Raw genomic sequence first — 5,417 nt, forward strand, 5'->3', positions numbered from 1 at the left:
AGACCCATGGCATTGACTGGACGCTTCAGAAGTTGTCAGAAGGCCCAGAGAAGGAACAGGAAGAGCAACCTCCTGCTCCTCTACCAGAGCAGCAGAAAAAGGTCCAAGTGAGCCTCAGAGACGCACAACCAAAGCCTGCCCCCTCCGGTGAGGGTTAGTCAGTAGGGCAGCCCCCTGCTCCCCGCCTCGCAAGCTAGAATTCTGTTGGTCCCGTGTTCAGCACAAGCATGGGGGCAGTGAGTCACAGCAATGTTGCCATTTTCCCCACATCACAGAGTGATGGTTCCCCTCTGGCAGGTTCAGCTGGTGCTTTGTCACAACCGCTTGGTGGTGGGGCTACCTATCTCACCTCTACAACTAAGCACAGATATGCCCCTCCATGGTCTCTACAGTGCAGGTTGGGGGGCAGTGGTGGTGCAGTCATTTAACCAGGTAAATCCTGTGGTAGGGCAAGGAGGTGTGGCTGTGCAAGCTTCGGCCCATCCAGGGCCATCACCCTCGGTAGTCATCCAAGTGTTGTCCCCACTTAGGGTCAGTCCCATGTTTTTGGTTCTACATCACCTACCTTGGCCCTGCCTTTGGCGATTGTATGCAAGTGCTGGCACAGACAAAACAACATATCAATAAGGGAAAATATGTTGATGTGTTTGAATTAATGAATGCAGGTGTTGTCCTAGGGAAGACCAGGGCAGGGAAAGAGGGTGAGCACAAGCCAAAGAAGGTTTGGGTGGAGTGGTCCCTTAAGAACTGGGTGACTGGAATTTCTATTTACTCAGCAATCTTATCTGAGAAATACCTGTTTGTATACATGTCACTAGTATATATTGCGGCTTCTGAATTTCAGGGTTCTGCCTGGCTCCAATACAATGTTAAGTTTTGGCAGATGATAGCAGTCAGGCTGGAGATTAAATGGGACCAACAGGAAATCAACATTTGTCATTCAGAGTTCAACATGACCCCTTCATTACCAAAGCCGTTGAAGTCCTTTCAGTCTGACAAAAGTTCTGGGGACAAAAAAACGGGCTCCTGGCAATATTACAAAAAAGAATGTAGCAGGGGGACTACTTGCACGTTCAAACTTCAAACACCTCTGCTCCTTTTTAGGGCTGCTCTTTTTTAGTGACCCAGGGTCACTCATTGTGCAATTGCTTTACTAAGCATGGAAAACCAAAGGAGCCGCATCCACCAAAAAGTTGTTAGCCCCACTCAGCCTAGGAAGCTCCTCTCTCCCATTCATCTCCATGTGCTTACTCACATCCCCAGCAGGAATAAAACAAGCATTTTCAATGCACGGGTCTCACGTTTGCTCCTGTTAGAGCTATTAGCGTTGTAAACTCCCAACAAAGCTTTTCTTGCCACATAAATTGAAAGAAAAAAAACGAGCGCAATCATGCTATGTAAAACCCAGCGCAATTTCGCTGAAATTGAAAACCAAAAAACGAGCGCAATCGCTCTATGTAAAAAAACAGCGCGATCGAGCACTGTGGAACATAAAAAGATAAAGTAGTGCAGAAACCAGCTGAAAACATGGAGCCTTGTATGTTTTCAGTAGTTGGCGGTGAGCTCGAGGAGGGCTAAACACTGGAAAAGGCATGACGTATGCAGCCCCTCCACAAATGAAATCAAGAGGATTTTAAAAGGCAAGCCCACAAACCAATGAAACTGACAGGTGTGACATGGGAGTGGTTAAAAGCCCAAAGAGAGATTGCAACAGCGCTTGTGCGCTCGCCTCTAAACAAGCAGGATGTGCATCTGTTGTATTATTGATTTAAGGATGGGATACACATGCCTTCCAGTGCTCCCCCAACCCCGGTCCCTCCAAGAAACAGTTGTTGCTGCTGTGACGACCTGAGATTGCCAGAGAAAAAACATCATGAAGGAGGTGCGGGCAGGAAGGGTTGCTGGTCCTTTTCAGTCTCCCCGTTCCAGGGCCCTGGTCTGCTTCCCACTTGATCTGGTCTTTAAGAAAGAGTCAGGTAAATTCCACCTGATTCACAATCTGTCCTTTCCGCCGGGGTCTTAAGTAAAATACAATCTGAACCAGGATCTAAGCACTTTGCGGCACACCAAGTTGATTAAGTAATCCTCAAACTGCAGAGGTTGGGGAGGGGGGCTTTGATGGCCAAGTCTGACATTGGGTCCACCTTCGGTCTCCTGCCAGTACCCCTGGAAGAGATCCGCTTGCTTGGTATTACTTTTGAGGGGCAATTCTTTGTCGATCTATGGATGCCCGTGGAGTGCTCCATTCCATGTTCCTTGTTCAAAACCTTCAATAGGTTCTGGGAATGGGCAGTGAAGGACTTAGTGACCTCAGACAATGTGGTGCATTATTTGAATTACTTTATGTTCATGGTCCCCTGGCGTGTGGGAAGGCCCTGCTAGGCTTCCGACAATCGGCCCAGACCTTGGAGGTTCTATTAGCAGAAGATAAGACTGTGGGCCCCACGACTTGTATCACTTTTCTGGGTATTGAGATAGATTTGGTAGCTTGGGTATGTAGGCTCTCTCTGGATAAGGTCTTGGCATTCAAGGAATCCATTGGATCCTGCCTTTCAGTCAGGAAGATTACCTTGCGTCAGTTGCAGGTTTTGGTGGGGCAGCTAAACTCTGCACTGAGGGTAATACCCATGGGAACGATATTTTCTAAGAACATCACCAGGGCTATGGCTGGTCTTCAGGTCAAACACCATCACACCAGATATGACTCATAGGCCAGGGAGAATCTACTAATTTGTAAGGGGATTCTGGACAATCTAATAATGCCCTCTTGTGGCAAAATACAGAGCAATCCAACGCGGAGTTGGCCTTTCACAAAGATGCAGTGAACAGCGTGGGGTTGAGGGCGGTTTGTGGCTTGAAGTGGTGCATGTAGCTTTGACCAGAGGAATGGGTATCCTCCCTGCTCACTTGCAATGTTACCTACCTGAGGCCATTTCCCATCATAATGGCCTTGTAAATATGGGATGCCACCTTAGCCAATAGCATAATTGTGTTTTGGTCAGACAGCATGTCGGCAGGTATGGCAATTAACAACCAGAGCATTACATGCCCTTTTGAGTTACACTTGCTTAAGGCCTTCATTCGCAGCTGCCTCATGCATAATGTGTATTTTGCAGCAAAGCATGATCTGGGGGTGGATAATGTTGTGGTTAATGCATTATCTCATTCTAAGTTGTCAGATTTCAGAGTGCTGTGACCACAGTCGGACGAGGTGATGTCAGATTTCCCCAAGGAATTGTGGAAGCTTGGTGCCCTGTTGCCCCTGATTTAATTGCCTCATCCCTGACTCCCAAGACTAAATATATGTAAGATTCTGCCTGGAAGGTATACAATTCATCCTTCAGCTTGTGAGATGCAGCCGAGCGGTTTAACCCAGAGTGTGTGCTGCATTTCCTGGCTAGGCAAAGGCATGATGGTATGTCGCTGCCCTTAGTTCAGAGTGAGTTGTTGGCAATCTCCTTCTTTGCTGGGTTAAGGGAAACTATGGACCCAACCAAGGATCACAGGGTATGGAGGGCTATCAAGGGATGGGAGTGCATGACCTCTCGTATGGAGAAGGTCAGGAGACCTGTCAATATAGCTACTCTGTCGCACATTGTGGGGGTGTTACATCAGGTCTGCCTATCCACCTATGAAGTAAGGTTGTTCAGTTTTGCCTTCTCGCTTGCCTTCTTTGGGGATTTTAGGATTTCCGAGCTAGTAGCCTCACCTAAGTCAGGCCAGGGCACTCGGATTGATGTGTCTGATGTCCTCGTGTCAGGTGGCTTCCTTTCAGGAGGTCAGAGATGGACCCTTTAGTGAAGGGGGCATGGGTGAACCTCACCTTTGCTCCGGGTGCCCCTTATTGCCCAGAGGCCCTGGCCCAGGAGTTCATGTGGGTTCACCCCGATGGCGGATGTTCCAAGCTACCGCCCGCTTACTTTATTCCAGTTTACACGTATATGCAAACGCGCCTTGGCCCTGCTGGGCGAGGAGACGTCTCAATTTTTATTCCTTTATCATTTGTGCAGCCACCACAGCGGCCATGCTGGGGTTATTGGATGATGTCATCAAAAGGGTCGACAGATGGAGGTCTGCATGTTTTGAGTGCTGTGTGCGGCCTCACCTGGCTTAGGTGGGGTAGTAGTGTGCCAAAGCCCGCTAGTCCTCTGTAACCTCTTTTCTTTCTCTTTCCACAGCCAGTGGGCACGAGACACTGAATGTGTGCTGGTGTGGGCATTCCTTTATTTGCAGAGCAGCCTAACACTTTTGTGGCTCGAGACTCGAGAGGGCACAAATGGATGCAGATTTCAGGCATCACTGGGTGGGTATGGGAGGCTTAGGTTGAAGGCCCTATTAAATCACCTTCTGCAGGCTCTCATGAAAGGTGAAGTGCCAACTCCAGATATTATCATCCATGCAGAGGCTATCGCATAGTCCTACTGGGTAGGGGTGGTGTCAGGAAGGCTATATATTCTACCCTTTAGGAGTTAGGATTCATGCACCATCAGCAGCCATCTTGTGATCCGAGATGATCCCACGGTCAGTGTTCCCCGGGGAGCACCCATCCGGGCTATGAACGAATCCATAAAAAAAGATAACCATTTTATCCAGAAGAATCTGGCTACCTCCTCGATGGGCACAGTGTGGCAAAATTTACTGCAGTTAACCAGGGTAGAGTTGTACCACAACAATGGTGTTCACTTGTCCCCTAGGGAGCAAGAACTGTGTATCCAGACCATTTTAGGGGGCATTGCCGATCTCACCCAGCCTCATTGACGGGGAGGGTGAGAGCACTAGGAAGCTCCTCATCCTGTGAGGGGTTCCCTGGCAGCAAAATAGCGGGGATATCAAGAATTTGGACTCTTTGCCTGAACTGATTCCTGGCCAGGGTGTTATTTGCGTGGGCACTGATCTGCCAGGAGGGGGTAACTGAACTACTGGTGGTCCTGGACTCTCTTGCCCTACCCGTGATGCCTGGTTTTGGAACTTTTGGGGGCTGTGCCTGTGTTCAGGATCCCTAGTGGGGCCAGTACGCTATGTGGTGCCCTAGAATTGGTGGTACTCCTTCGAAACATAGGGATGTAGAAAAGTTGGTAACAATGTTTGCTTGTCAAATGCCTGCTACTGTTTGTGCATGGATTCCCTAGGTAGAACCAGGGAGATGGTGCAAATTGGGGTCTTCTGGCACAATACGCATGGCAGGTTTCACGACAATGTGTTCTTGATGATTGATTTAAAGAGTAAATATGTCTCTACACCTAGTGTAACTTTTCTTTCTGGTATTTCACTATCTCCTAAATGAATGTCTGATAAAGATTTCTTGATTTTGCGATGGAATTTTGAGCAAGTCTAATGTGTTGATCTGAATAAAGGGCCACCACGTGGGTGGACTACAAACTTGTTCTGATTTTTCTTGAGCATTGCAGAGGGAGGAA

Source organism: Pleurodeles waltl, chromosome 5 (assembly GCF_031143425.1).
Source record: "Pleurodeles waltl isolate 20211129_DDA chromosome 5, aPleWal1.hap1.20221129, whole genome shotgun sequence".
NCBI classification, from domain to species: Eukaryota; Metazoa; Chordata; class Amphibia; order Caudata; family Salamandridae; genus Pleurodeles; species Pleurodeles waltl.